The sequence below is a fragment of the Podarcis vaucheri genome, assembly GCF_965113315.1.
Source record: "Podarcis vaucheri genome assembly, chromosome: 1".
NCBI lineage: Eukaryota > Metazoa > Chordata > Lepidosauria > Squamata > Lacertidae > Podarcis > Podarcis vaucheri.
In genome coordinates this window covers 134,027,434-134,043,382 of record NC_138759.1, presented here as the reverse complement: position 1 = coordinate 134,043,382, position 15,949 = coordinate 134,027,434, and the positions used below count along the sequence as shown (strand labels likewise).

The 15,949-nt window shown below is 45.3% G+C and overlaps 1 long non-coding RNA gene across 1 annotated transcript; it reads left to right on the top strand.

Annotated features, from left to right (window-relative positions):
* Positions 1–1,864: 1,864 nt before the first annotated feature.
* Positions 1,865–11,482, top strand: LOC309525526. Its single transcript, XR_014216381.1, has 3 exons — positions 1,865–2,135; positions 2,373–2,535; positions 11,280–11,482. It is a non-coding gene; the product is annotated as an uncharacterized lncRNA (long non-coding RNA).
* The last annotated feature ends 4,467 nt before the right edge of the window (positions 11,483–15,949 follow it).

The following is a 15,949-nucleotide window of genomic DNA, read 5'->3' as shown; positions in this document are numbered from 1 at the left end:
CAATAAATTTCACTTACATCTGCACATCAAATCATTACAAAGCCCTCGCGGCCCCGTCCCAGCAAGAACCCCGAGGGCCAAGCTGGAAAAGCGCCGGGACCGCCCCGCTCTCAGCCAGCAAACCCAACTCGAGAGCCGCTTCTTTGAACATTTGATTAGAAATACTCGGGTTCGGGTCTTCTTTCTCCCTTTAGAAATAACAAGCAAGCCAGCAACCAAGAACCGTCTTTTTACTCTACAGCTAATTGTTGTGCCATTTAACGCAGCTCTGCGGCAGGAGAACGAATTCGTTTTTAAACCAGAAAAAAAAGGGATTTAGAATGTTCTATTTCGGGAAAGGGAAAAGGAACGAAATCTCCCTTTTGGGAAAATGAATAAATCAATCAATAAATCTTATTCAGGTTTTTAGGATGCACCGAGAACTGCGGCCCCGGAAGAGAAACTGGATGGCGCTGGGCAAAGGTGACTCTGGACAAGGGAAGGCGGAGGGCGAGCAAGGACACCATTTCCCCGACCCTGACAGACAGAAAGTAAAGGAAAGTTTGGTCTTCCCAGAAAGAGAGGGCAAAACCAGCCACCAGCCTGTTTCTCTCTCGCAGCCGGCGCCGGGATGAAGGCTTTGGAGGGGAGTCCGACTCTGCTGCCCTTCAAGTGGAGGGCCAGCTGGGGTCTCCTCGAAAGGACCGAGGGAAAGAGGGCTTCCCTCCGCGCCCGCCCCGCCCCGCTGCGCATCTCTGGGGCTTCCTGGCTGGGGATGCGCACCAGGCTGCGCTCGGACTCCTGCTCTCCGCAGACCAGCCGGGCCTCTCTCTCTCTCCGTTCCCACCCCCGCGGCCCCCCAAGGATCAGAGCCGGACTCTTCCCTCTTGATTCTGTTTGTATTGACTTAATTGGTTTAATTATTTCGGCTGGGATTGGCGAGCCGCAGACAGCGCCGCATCCTTGGAAGCGCCCCTTTGGTGCCCCAGGGACCCCCGCCGGGATCTCTAGGAGGAAAGGTCGCTCTGGAAAGCTCAGTGAGACTCTCAAGGGGCCCTTCGTGGCCAAGAAAGCCTGGGTGGGAGTGGGGAAGGCGGTTTTCCTTTCCTTTCACTCTTGCAGGCACCAAACATTAAAAACCATTTAAAAAACGAAATGGCGTTTTCAGCTGAATAAACTGTAAACTGGGCCACCGAAAGACGCATTGCATCTGGCGAACCCTCTCAAGCCGGGCACGGGGAAGTAGGCAAGCTTCCCGGCTCCACAAAGCTCTGCTCCCGCACAGACCTGAAGCCGGAGTCAGCTGCGACGTTTTCACGCGCACCCTCTTTCCCATGGGTAGGCAAGCTAAGGCCCGGGGGCCGGATCCGGCCCAATCGCCTTCTAAATCCAGCCCGGGGACGGTCCGGGAATCAGCGTGTTTTTACACGAGTGGAATGTGTGCTTCTATTTAAAATGCACCTCTGGGTTATTTGTGGGGCATAGGAATTCGTTCATATTCCCCCCCCAAGATATAGTCCGGCCCCCCACAAAGTCTGAGGGACAGTGGACCGGCCCCCTGCTGAAAAGGTTTGCTGAGCCCTGCCTCTCCTTAGACAAGAGAAGGGAAGCAACTCCACTTGGGGATCCATGCGAAGAACTGGGGAGGCAAGAAGCATCCTCTTGGCCCGGGGAAGGTCCAAGGAGTCCAATGCCGAGGACAAGACCCTCCCCCAGCCAGGACGGAGAGCAGGACTGAGCAGACGCCTGGAAGAGACGAGGGAGGGGACGCGTGTCTGTGGGGGCGGGCGGGTTAGAGATCCGGGCCAACCGACAGCAAGGAGGAGACTTAGACCGAACCCGAATGTTTGCGCTCGCACTGAAGTCCTTTAAACGGCAGTTTGGGAATCGGGCGAGTGGAAGCCGCGAAAGCCTTCGCTTCCTACGCCCCTGTGCCACAAAACACGGAGGCAGCGCAATCCTAAACGCATTCGCATCCCCGCGGCTGGCAATCCGCTGCCTCCAGCGCTTTTGCAAGCAGCCAGCTTGTTTGCGCCGATTTCTGCTGGTTTTTAATGCCCGGTTCCAGGCTAGATAATCCAAACAGAAATAAAACGTAACCAGTTCAGTGTGTGGAACACAAGCTATCCCCGAGCATCATCCCCTGTTTTCAAAAGGTGTGTGAGAAAGGATAGCTAGAAATGCAGGTGTTTAATTTCCAGTGCGGTAGCCCTGGGAGTCTCTCCCGGCAAAAAAGTGGTATAAGCTTTCCTGGACTACACAGAAGTAGAGTCCACTAAAAATACCATAATAAACGGGCTAGTTTTTGTGGTTGCACAAGACTCTTCGAATTTTTATTTTTTATTTTTTTGCAGATATACTGTATAATAAACTTCCTGGTTCTCATTATCTAGCAAACTCCACTGAACACCTGAGCAAGAACTTCCCGCTTGCTTGCAACTTCTGTGAGCTGCTTCGCACGGTAATCGGGCCTAGGGAGAGAGAAGCTCCCATTTTCTGAAACCTAGCAGTGAAAACTAGCTATTAGATGCATCTTCTGTACCAGCAGCCAGCTCTGTAGGTAGCCTGAAATGTGGAGCAACTTTCCTATATGTGCCTTAACAGCAAGCAAAAGCCCTAGCCAGATCAAAAACCCGGCCAGATCAATCTTCATATGCAGCCCTTATGGTGTAAACATGAGAAATATGAGCGGGGTAACTGAACATGAATGCAAATCACACTGTCACAGTAATAAACTACCTGAAACATTGACACACAAAAGCAACACCATATGTATGAAGACAACCTGTATGAATTATAAATTACATCATAAAAATTGATTGCCTATTTTAACCATTCAGAAACACACACACACACACACACACACACACACACACACACCCAAACTGCTGTTGACTGTCTTCATGCTCCCCTTAGAAGGTCACCTCAGCCTCCCTGCTTGGAGATGATCTCAGGTATTTTGCAAAGCCAATGCACATTTTGGCTTCTGCCTGGGCCCATTTTTCATGCAATTGAGGAATTATGATTCAGATTTAAACAGGTACGGTGAATCAAGAATTCTTAACTATATGAAGAATTCTTAACTATATCACACACACACACACACACACACACACACACACAGAGCTATCCCCCTGTACTATTTAATTTCATTGGAACCTGTTCATTGGTGTAACCCAGGACAAGCTTTTGAGTGAAACAGATTCCTGTCACTTTTACACATTGAGGACGATTTTATAATGCAATTAATAGCATCACCTAGTCGCTACTGGTTATTACAAACAAACAAAAAAAAGTTCAGCAGCCGAGAGTGAGTTTCCTCCTAGCTCAACCAACTGGTGATAGCTGCTTCCTATTCGTGCCACACTTCCAAGGTGCAACGGGCTCATTCTGCTCTTCTGTGATTCCATTTCATGAGTGAGCTTGCTAAGGTTTCCACCCCACAGCAGCCCAAGGCTGAGCAGGGAGCTTTCCAGACCTGCAAGATCAAGGGTCACTCCACCAGACCATCTTGATAGTCGTGTCGCTTAGGTAGGTTGGAAAAGTTGTCAGCCTGTTTGGAGTCTCGTGCTGAAGAATACTGGCTCAGTATGAAAATGGTTGTTATTTAATTCTTCTGTCCAATGAATTACTAGAGCAGCTCACAGAAGCTACCGCTGTTTACCCCCCCTCCCTTTGAATCTTCTGTTGTTGAAATTTTAGACTGCAAGCTCCTGCGAGGGGAAGGGAGGCTATGCTTTGCTGCTCACATTATTCTGAAATCTTTGCTGCTTATGTTACTCTGTAAAGTACTATCTACAGCAATGGGGCGATGCTTAAGACTACCAGGTGCCTAAGGACTGGGAAGCAACTTTGCTTTAAATTGTTGTAACCCACTTTGGAACCTGCTGGTGAAGGGCAGGTAATACATTTAATACTGCAACAATAATAACAGCAACAATAAATAAAATAAAAATACAACTTTAACACAAACTTTTTACATTTTAATTTTATAGTAACTGATCTAGTTAAAAATAGAACTTTATGTTTTCTATGTCCAAAAGCTCTTACATTTTACAAATCCAAAAAGACATCAAGCTCGATCCAGACAAACTGAATTCCAACTGAAATCAACGGGAATTATGAACATTTTCTCACATTAATTTCAGCTGGGCTGAAGTGCAATGAATGTATTCTGGATTCAACCCATAATTTACTCATCAATTCTAGAAAAAGTGTTGGCTGGAGCTGACAGGAGCTCTGCGGGGCGAGGAGAAGAGAGAGCAGTCCTTGGGGGGGCGGCGGTTGCGTTTCCCTCTCTCGGGTCGAGTCCTGAAGGTGTCACTTGACAAAATAAGGTGTCTTTGTTTTCCAAACGGAAAGCAAGTACTCATAAGATGATTCCCACCACCACCATTTTTAATTAAAGAAAATAAAGCAAATGCTACACTCAAAACCTGATTAAAACTTAAATACATGATATTGTCTTCTGATAGTAGTATAGTTATTCAAGGATAGAAGAATAACTCCCTTGCTCAAGCATTTGTTTCCCTTTTATTCAAAGCAGCCTCCTCTCTGACATGCCCCCAAGATGGGGTTTATATTCCAAAGTTTCTCAAGGCATCCACTCTTTCAGGGACAACCGTAGCTCTTCAATGCCTCTCCCATGCGTTTTTGCATCCCCTCGTAAGTTCTCTGTAAAGCACTTAGCTTGGCGCAGCCTGCAACCCTCTGAGCACCTTCAAAGAACTATGTCCATGGTTTGTCATGCCAGCAGCCAACCCGTAGGACGTGCCACACAAATCACGCTGCTCCAAAGCCAGCTTCCTCGCCCTGCGCCCTTCCACGGAAGAGAGATCTCTTCCTCCCCAACCCAGCCTGCAAGATGGAGGCAGAGCTCTGCGTGCCTCTCCCCACCCCCTCCCGGGAGAATGCTGGCCTTTGAAATGGGGAAATGCTGCAGCCCCATGCAGAAGCCAAGGGGGGGGGGAGAGGAGGGCGAGAGAATGGAGCCTGCCTGCGCCGTGGCTGCTCTTTTTTCCTGCTGCGCGCGGGCCATAGAGAACTCTAATCTATTTATTTCAAGCCACTTCATCCCCTCTCATGCTTTTGTCATGGCTCCAGCCCCCGGCTTTGTGGTATGGCCGCCAATCTTTTAAAAAGCCCCTTCCCCTCTCGTTTGGGGTCTCTGTGGCTGCCTGAATTACAATGGATAAAACAAGATTACACTGGCCTGATCCTATTAAATCCTGCCAACTGATCTGCATTGACCTCTGCTCAGTTCACTCTCCAAACTTTCTTAAAACTTTGCTCCCGTCATTTCTGCATGCAGAGGCAGGAAAATAAACATCACAAAACTGGTCAAAGCCAGCCAAGACAGCAGCTGAGAATTATTTTTTTAAATGGCTGTGTAATAATATTCAATTCTGTTCTAATAATTTATCCCCAGCCTTAATTTTTTTCAATTTTTTCAATTAATTTTTCCAAATTTATAACAAATACAAAACATATAAAAAGAAAAACAAACAAACACATAAAATTTCTTAAAATAAAAAATTCCTTCCAGTAGCACCTTAAAGACCAACTAAGTTAGTTCTTGGTATGAGCTTTCGTGTGCATACACACTTCTTCAGATATCTGAATTTTTTTATTTTGACTATGGCAGACCAACACGGCTACCTATCTGTAAATAAAATTTATTCCCATTCAAATCCAAATTAATTTCCATTATTAAATGACTTCCTCGGATCCTTCCTAACTGATGTTCATTGACACTCATTTTAGCAATTTTCCAATATTCACTTTCTAATACAATTAACTAGTTCAGATTACTAACTTCCTTTCTTTTCATCATAATCTCAATCCATAGTATTATACAATTCAACATACTTTAACCCTAAACCAATTTAATACTTGCAAGTATTTCCACTTATGTTGTATTATAATATTTAGCTAGATATTCCTTAAATTTCTTCCAATCTTCTTAATGTTCCTCCTCTTTCTGATCACGGATTCTTCCCGTCAGGTCGTCCGGCTCCAAAAAGTCCATCATCTTTATCTGCCAATCTTCCACTGTTGGTATTTCTTGTGATTTCCAATTTTTGGCTAGTAAAATTCTCGCTGCAGTTATGGCATACAAAAACAGTCTAACGTCTTTTTTGGGCAATTCCATTCCTATTATCCCAAGTAGAAAGGTTTCTGGTTTCTTAATAAATGTATATTTCAACATTTTTTTCAGTTCATTATATATCTTTTCCCAGAAGTCTTTCACCTTTGGACATGTTCACCACATGTGGTAGAAGGTACCTTCTTTTTCTTTACATTTCCAACATAAATTATCACTCATATGATAGATCTTTGCTAATTTTACTGGGGTTAAGTACCATCTATACATCATTTTCATAATATTTTCCTTTAACACCGTACACGCAGTAAACTTAACCCCTTTCTTCCACAACCTTTCCCAGTCTTCCATCATTATATTATGACCAAAATCTCTTGCCCAATCTATCATCACAGATTTCACTAGTTCATCCTTTGTATGCTACTCCAACAATAAATTACACATCTTAGACAGATTTTTGACATTAGTATCTAACAACTCTGTTTCCAGTTTGGTTTTTTCCTTTGGAAAACCATTTTTTAAATCCAACTTAAATAATTCATTGATCTGGTAATATTGAAGCCAATCCACTTTGCCTTTAATTTGATCAAATGATCTTAATTTAAATCCTTCATCATCCTCTAGCAAAAGATCAGAGTATCTCAACCATTTACTTTCCATGTTTAACTTTTTGGGGGGCCTTAGCTTCCATTGGTGAGAGCCATCTGGGAGTTTTCCTTTCTAAGAGATCTTTATATCTTATCCAAACATTATATAATGATTTTCTGATTACATGGTTTTTGAAACCTTTATGGGCCTTTATCTTATCTTAAATAAGATAAATATCTTATCTTAAATAAGCATGCCAACCAAATACATTGTCAAACCCCTCCAAGTCAAGAACATCAGTATTGTCTAATTGTATCCATTCTTTAACCCAGCAAAGAGCTGCAGCTTGAAATTATATTTTCAGGTCTGGCAGGGAAAATCCCCCTCTTTCTTTTGAATCTGTAAATAATTTATATTTAATGCTGGGTCCCGTCCCCCCCGCCAGATAAATTTAGACAAAGCTTTCTGCCATTCATTAAAATATTTCACATTATCAATAATTGGTAGGACTTGAAATAAAAACAACATCTTTGGCAATACACTCATCTTAACCACTGATATTTGACCTATTAATGACAATTTTGATGCAGCTTTTATTTGTTTGTTTGTTTCCCTTTTTTTGCTGACTAGCTTATTGGACAGGATAGAAAGAAAACAGCAGGCAAGTGTGGCTTGGATAATATACCCAATTCTCAGCAGGATTACTCAGAACTGATTCCGTCCATGGAAGTTGTCCTAGCTGCTGCTCTCATGTATGAATCTGTGTTTCAAATCTCCCGGTGGGTAGCATAATATGGTTGCTGGCCCAAGTTGCTGGCCCCCCAAAAGCTGCCCCCCCCGAAGTCAAATTCAAAAGAGTAGTAATGTTTGAATTCAGGTAGGCTGTTCAGGTTAAGGAGCTGTGAAAAACGTAATTTTTTCCTTCACTATGACTTTCTTTGTCACAGCTCTGCTCTGATGGGAGCAGCCAGCTGGTGTTGCTCTGCCTTCTGTGTACTTCAAGGAAACCCGGGTCCCTAGACCCTAGTAACTCCTTTTTTTGGGGGGGGGATTTCTCTCTCCACAGCTAAACCTTTCTCATCCCTGTCACTGGAAGTTGCCCTCGTAGCCCCCAGGGTCAATGCCCAAACTGGACTAGATTCTGGATTTTGCTACTGATTGCTATGAAATGTCTACATGCCACATCTATTGGAAGAGAAGGACTCTCCCCTCTGCTTTCTTTTTTTTAGGCAAACCATATATGTTTACTATAACATCTCAAACTGACATTTCAGAATGTCCACATTTGTTTCCCAGCCCACAGTCATGCACAGAGGGAACATTTGCAAGGGAAGATTAAATAAAACCATAAAACACTTTTGTTTGGCACCGTCTTGGGGATGCATAAATTGAACTCTGTTACAATTTGCAACTTACAAATCTGAATTGCAAACAAAATGGGCAAGTGCCATTTGAGATGAGGAAAACTTGATTTCATTAAGAAGTGCATCATATGTGCAGTCTCATAAGCAGTAGCATGGTGTCTTATTTCAGTGTTGCTCAGAAGTTTAATTCAGCCTATGTGACCTAACCTGATAATGTGGTATCACCTAATGTGTTTCCCACAACCACACAGGGCAGCCATCACCAACTTGTACTGGGTGGGGCTGATGACACCCAAAACATACGGAGCATACCAGGCTGGTGAAAGATATGGAAGCTGTGGGAATGTTCAGGGACGCAGGAGAGGATATATTGTTTATTAATATCCTTCCTAACTTGTGCTAGCAAGTTCTATAACTTAGCAGAGTTTTAACATTCCCCTTTAAACGCACAGCAGGTAGCTGGTTGCAAGCTTGTTTAAGCTTTTCAATAGATTCCTGGTAATATCCCTTATTTCACTCTTAAAAGAATAAACACGCCACAATCTTGTTTAAAGTATATAAAAGTAGTTTACTCACATTCTGTTCACAGTTGGATCCCAGAAGGCATATGTACATATGGATCTACCCCATATGGGGGGTTACTGCAGTTCAGACAATGAAAGGAAGATGGAAAAGAAGGGAGGAGGGCTGCATGTCTTGTGCTTTTGTTACCTGCACAGGTAAGGTCACGCCCACCTCTAGTCACATGCAAAAGGAAGGATGCTCCAGCCCAGGAGGAAACAGGAAGTTTTTGACTGGCTGAACCAAACATCCCCTTGCATGTCCACTCTAGGAAAACAAGGAATGTTGTACTTGACTGCTACTTATGTATCGCATCCCACAGAAGCCTGCTTTCGAGGCAGCAAAATGTTGGCCTTGAGGGAGTTGATCCTTTCCTGAAATTTAAGCCAGAAAAGAGTCCTGTGGTGAGAAGAGGGCACCCAGAGTTCATGGCCTCAAGGAGCACATAAGAGCACAGTTCTGCTGGGTCTGCCCGATGCCATCTGGTCCAGCATTCTGTTCTCACAGTGGCTACCCAGGTGCTCTTGGACCATTCCCCCCCACCCTTCAAATGATGCCCTAATATTCTGTGTCCTTGCTTTCAACCACAGACTAAACTCATCGTCAAGATGTGTGAGTCTAACTTCAAGTTTCTTTATATCCTCCCTGCCCCCCATCTCCAGAAAAGAGATTCAGCTAAACACCAGGAAATTGTTGGGATTTACTTGTGAGTAGAAGGCAGGCACCTGAGCAGGGATGAAATAACCCTTTTCCCCCGCAATGGCACAGCAGGCACGGAAACCCCTTCTCCCTCCCTCCCTTGCTGGAGAAATCTCAAGCTCTGTCCCTCCTCCCGCAGTTGTGGCCCCTTGTTAACCTCCCCCAGTTACCTTCTTGTTAAGGCAAGGGCAGCCATTGGGGAACTTCATCTTCATGGAGGTAGGGTAGTCAGGGACAGAAAGGAAGGCAGACTACCCGCTGACGTGCCAAAAATGGAGAGTGTAGCTGGAGGAGGGATAGAAGGAATCTGGGACGTGATTCAAGAGGGGAGAGAGAGAGAGAGAGAGAGAGAGAGAGAGAGAGAGAGAGAGAAGGAGGGTTCCTGCAGCTCCCTTGACTGACCATCACGTCACCTCAGGGTGCTGCAGCACATGGGCTGACAAGAACTGATCTAATGTATTATCTGGTAGCCATCATGAAATTATGAGATTCCAAGTCACTCATTGTTGGGTACATGATTCTACCCTGCTAAAGAAATAGAAAGGGAGAAATGTGAGAAGTTAGACAACTGGAGTAAATGAGGTGGGGGCAGGGCAGATGAAAGGGGATGCATGTTCCTCTCAGTGGCTCCCAACCACCATTATTATCTGCCTACCTTTCTCTTTTTCAGTACATAAAAGGCTGTAACATGCTTAAGCGCAGCCAATTGTTCCATGAGTCTAATGAATGCATGGATACTGACAGGAACACTAGGGGTGGGAGGTGGGGAGATGTTTCTATTTTATCTCCCCCCCCCCACACACATTCATATCCTAAAAGAAACAAGTTTCATTCCAGCTAAGGGGTTTGATACTACTGAACCGATCTACTTGCCCAGGGGCCACTTGCTTGAGACTAATGGCTTGATACCGCCATGGCCAAGGGAGTTTAATTCCCCATTTGTTGCTCATAAAGCTTGGAATTCAGACTCTAAAGATAACCTCTAACTGCAGTCGGTGGTCTGGGCCTGGATAGGTCAGTCTCTTTGTGACTGTGAGAGCAACTCTCAAAGCACCATTCCTCTGCCAATACAGGCCCAAAGTGGCCTGGGAAAAGCAATTCAGTCAATATCACCAGGAGAGGACGGCCAAGCAGAAAGACACAAGACTGAGAATGAAGACGCATCAGAAGGTTCAACGGCACTCAGTCATACTGACAGACCCTTGTCTGGTGAACAGACAACAAATTAGGCAGGGGAGAAATGTACAGTATTCATGTTTGAAGGTAGATTTATGAACTAAAGGATTTCCCACATGATAACCAAAAGCTTGTTTTGTGTGATACCCCAACCCGGGGGACTTGTCAGTGAAAATGATGCAACAGCTTATTCTCATGTAAAACAATATTTTGCTACTGGTAAGTCACTTACAGGACTTGTCAGGAAAGGTAAGAAATAGGCTTGTTACAGATGAGGGAATTGTGCTCCTGACCTGGAGAATTCTGCCTAAATTTGCATTCCCATACAAAGTTGTACCTTTGAGCATGGAAGAGATGCCCTGTGGAGCCTCCAGAGGGGGAGTTTGATCAACTTGGAAAACGGAGGGCCAAAAGAAACGCTTCACAAATTGGCATGGCTACACAGAGGGATGTGAAGGCCGAACCCCGTAGACAGCAGTATTTTTAAGTGCAGCCATTGCAACTGAGCATTATGTACTTTTGAACAAACACCAGTTCTTTAAACAAACAAAAAGATGATTAACTCTCTTTAGTTCCACAAAATTTCTAGTAAGTTTCATGGTTCAACATTTGCTGTGCTGTGATAAGTTACTACGAGAGAAGGATAGCAGCATAGCTCCTGAAGAGAAATTGTTAATCTGAAATTTATAAAGGACTTTCCCTAATGAATAATAGTTGAGATCAATCCATCTTCCTGTCTCATTTTGCAGAGTAACATTTGTAAAGTAAGGTGATCTCAATTAGTCCCTCTAATCACTCTCCCCTTTCAGGAAGAAGACTACAGAGGTTTCCTAGCAAGCTGGCTAAACAACAAGTACGCCTTCAAACATATTTCTTCTTCTTTTTGTGTTGGTGGTGGTAAGAAGTCTGGCCTGCCTAGATTAGTGACTGGTTCGTTCCCCCCGCATTTCAAATGTGCATTGCCATCCACTACTGAAATCTCCCAACACACTGCAGTTTGCAGCTGCCTCATTAAAATGAGCACATTCCAAAGACTTGTGCATTCTTTGCCTGGAGCACGGAGTTCATTCTGGGTTTTGATGAATCAGTCACAGAACTGATCCCATGTTGTAGAAATTAGAGAAATAATACAATTAAAAGTTGAAATGAGTGTGCAAAGGACTGAGCAAGACTGTGACGGTTGTGTTGCACTTTTTCCCACCATAGGACAGGCTGTGAGGCATCCTTCGTATTATTTACGCATGGATATGGCTGTCACCACCCACATTATGTATGCAAATTTAGGTCTTGGCATGAATTAAATGGTTAGTAACTGGGTTGCTTTGTAGGATGACCCTTGCCAGTCTGGGCTTTGTCCTAGTTTTGGGATGAAATCTGTCTTCGTTGCTGTGCTGGATGAACTTTATTGGGAGAGGAACAGCAGGACTACATCCCTGTTATGCAACTCTGGTGGTGCCGACTGAAGTAGCCTCCTCAGGTGGCGGAATCCCATGGGGCTCAGCCCCCTGTGGGAACCCTGCCCACTCTTGCTGCCAGTGGGGTCATATGGCAGGGGCTGTGCTACCCCAGTAAGAGATGTTTTGGAGGGAGGGTGGCAATGGCAGGGGCAGCCCCCTCCTCAGGCGGCAACACAGGGCAGGCCTGTCCCCGGACTATGGTGTCTTCCTAGATCGACTGGGGGGTTGGTAGCACTGTTCTTCAGTGGTTCTGCTCCTAACTGCAGGGCCAGTTCCAGACAGTAGCACTATTGGACCCCAGGCAGTTATGACATGGGTTGCCCAATGGCACTATTTTGACCCCAGTGCTTTTTAGCATCTATATGAAACCACTGAGAGGCCGTTATTAGGCGATTTTCAGTATGACTTCTTCAGTGTGCTGATCACTCACCAATATTTTTTCTGAATCAGTGGAGGTCCTGAGCCTGGATTGGCTTGGATGCAGTCCTGCCTGGATGCAGCGTTGGGCTAGATGGGGCTGGTAAGATGAGTCTGAAGCTTGGTAAGTCAGAAGTCCAGTGGGTGGGTGGCTTGCAGGTCGAGGAAACTGACCATTGGCAACTGACCACCTGGACAGGGTTGCACTCCCTTTGAAGCAGCAGGGTTATAGCCGGGTGGGAACTTACTCATCTTTATCACTTAAGAGAGTCAAGTGACTTCATTGGTTAGGACCAGCATCTACGAGCTTTGGTGTCAAGGAGCTGTCAAGTGAACCCAGGTCGTCCACAGGGCAGTAAAGTATGGGAGGCCTGGAATGCATTTAGCTTTTTATTAGCAGAAAAACAACAACACAGCAGTGTTTTCTGGCTCCTGCTAAGACGTTGCTGAAACTGACTACTGGCCTCGTCCTTCCCCCTCTAGCCTCTCACTCTGGATCCCTCCTGAGTAGACAAAGACTGTGTCAAGGACTCCTCCTCTGGTCCTGTCTGGCCCTCTGCTCAGCAATTGCAGGATCTCCTTGACTGGGGTGTCAGAGGGGGAGGAGAGGCAGAAAGGCTGGAACTGTCCTGCTGCTGGGGAGCAAGGGCAACCTCTGACTCCTCTCTGACTGAGTATGTGCTCACACTGTGACTCTCAGCCTCTAACCCTGTCCTGAAAGGGCCTCCTTCTCCTGATCACTCAAATGCCATAGCACCTCCCAGCTCACCCCTTCCCCAGACTGATCCTCAGTGTCCCATCACCAGGATCTAAATTGTCATCTTCTGTGCCCTCCCTGGGGGCTCTTGGGTGGGGGGCTGCCACCATGCTTCCTCATCCAGCCAGTCCCTGACACCTGCCTCGTATGCTGGTGGAGATCTGTCCACAGTGATCTATACATTGGTAATCTCAGTGCTTGATCATTGCAAGCTTCGCAGCTGGGCTGCCTTTGAGGATGGCCTGCAAACTGCAGTTGGTGCAAAATGCTGTTGTGAGGTTTCTGTCTGGAGCTGACCATTGTCAACATGCTTTGTTGAAGCAGTGGCACTGCTTGCTTCCAGGCCAGGTTCAAATCCTTTTTAAACCTTCACCCAGGTGACTGTGTTAATAATCCCAATGGCAACTTGGGCACATCTAAGAAAATATCCATACCCATTTAAGAAACTGTGCAATGAGGAATAAGTTTAAGGTGTTTTATTAAGAGGGTATGAGAAAAACTTGACTGCAAGACTAAGAAACTCAGACTTCGCCTAAAAGGCCACAACGGATGCTTGCTTCTGGTCCCATGGCTGGCAGCCGGATTTCCATGTTCTTTTATGCATTGCACCTCCTCAGTGTGAACGGATCATCCTCTTTCCTAACAATGTTGCCACTAGAATATCATATGATCAGGAATGATTAGTTAAAATATAAAAATAAAACAATCATTTCAGCATTTAGAATGATTCTCAAGGGAATGCTAGGAAACGACCCGAAAGAGAAAGCAGTGAGCAGTGGAAGGAAGGAACAGAAGAGGGAGGCGTTGGAGGAACACCACATATTCATGAAAGGAGGAACATACCTTCACTGAAACTGGGAATAGTGTGTCAGTGTAACCTCCCACACTGGATTGTCATGAGGATAACATGGAAGGGGAGGGAGGTCTGTGCCTGTGTGTCTATGTGTGTTGGATAAAAATACATTTCTGGCAGAGATCAAAGTACTGATTTTCATAGGTGTAGCCAGGATTTTTGTTAGGGGTTAGGTTCCAGTGAGATATCGCGAGAGCCTTGCAAAATCTCACAGGCTCTGCATGAGATCTTACTGCTGCCGCTTCTCCTCACGTCCACCACCTCATCCCTTCTGCTACAGAAGCCAGGAGAAGTGGCGGAAGCATTGGCTTCCAGGTTCCAACAAGATATGGCTAGAACCCAGAAGCCACCACCCCTTCTTCCATCGCAGCTGCACAACCTTGGTCAGTGAGGTTTCAGTGGGGGACAGCAGTACCTTACTGTTTCGCCTCAGGTGGCAAAATGGGATGGGCTGCCCATGGTTTGGTTCATTCATACTTAACAATCTGTCCAAGGAATTTCTGCTGTGAAATCCTCTTCTTATGCTCCTAGTAAAGAGAATAACTAAAATGTGAATAATTTTGTTTCATTTCAGTTTTGTTTCAAACCCCAAATCCCGAAATTATAATCCTGATACAAGTTATCTCAAGTTCTTTTTTAATCACTATCTAGCCTCTAGATCAGGACCGTATTTCTTGTATGGTCAAACTGTTGGTTTACAGACATTTAAACAGATTCACAATAATATTCTATAACACATTATCATCCTGTGTATCAATCCTATTCAATGCCCTCAACCAGGGGTGGCCAGAGTGGTTCCCTCCAGAGACTACAACTTGCAACAACCCCCACCCACTGGGCATGCTGGCTGGAGCTGATGTGAGGAGTCCCAAACATTTGGAAGAAGAAGAAGAAGAAGAGTTTGGATTTGATATCCCGCCTTTCACTCCCTTTAAGGAGTCTCAAAGCGGCTAACAATCTCCTTTCCCTTCCTCCCCCACAACAAACACTCTGTGAGGTGAGTGGGGCTGAGAGACTTCAGAGAAGTGTGACTGGCCCAAGGTCACGCAGCAGCTGCATGTGGAGGAGCAGGGAAGTGAACCCGGTTCACCAGCTTACGAGTCTATCGCTTCTAACCACTACACCACACTGACTCTAAAAGGCTGCTCTAAGGGTCACATTCTTATCAGTATCTCTAAATTTAAACTTTACTGGATTGAACTTTGGCCAACTGGTCACTTGGTCAAGGGCCTCAAAAGTTTCTCTCTCAGGGATCTATACGAGGAGGTGGGACTTCTTCAGCAAAACCATGCTGTCAGTCATCAGCAGGTAATGTTCTTAGCACCATTTGGTGCATGTTTGCTGGCTGTCAAAAGGTGTGAGGGTGGCTGAGTCAAGAGCTCTGCTTTCACTTCATTCTCTACCTTCCCCAGAGGGTCCAGGTCTGTGGTCCACCCTTGCAGACTTTGCCATGACACCCTGGGAACCAGTCTGCTTGTTCCTCTGCCATGCCTTTTCTATTTTTTAAAACAGTGGTTAGACTGTATATTTGGCCTATAAAACACAATGTTTAAACGGCAACACCATGAACTGTGAATCCCTCCTGGGAGAGAACTTCACCTCCACTGTGATTTCCTGGGTCATCGTAACTTTTATTTTGGGCTACAAGAACGCAATGACTGCACTGCTGCTACTGCTCACCCCAGATCCCATTTCATTTCAGTCTCCTTTGGGTCCCTTCTGACTCTACAATTCTGTGATTCTATATGATGGCAGTGAGGGATGGATCAATGGTGACAGGACTTTCACATGCTGCACATCACAGATAGATGCATTCAGCATGGGGGCTTAAACTTTAGGGGTGCGTTGCACACTTCAAAACTACTAGCTTATACACACACTAAGTAGAAGAAATGAAGCACTGCCACCCACCCCCACCCCACCCCACTCACCACCCCTCCCCTCTTTCCCCTTTTTCTTCCTAACATTGTATACAACACTAATGTCTCACAACAA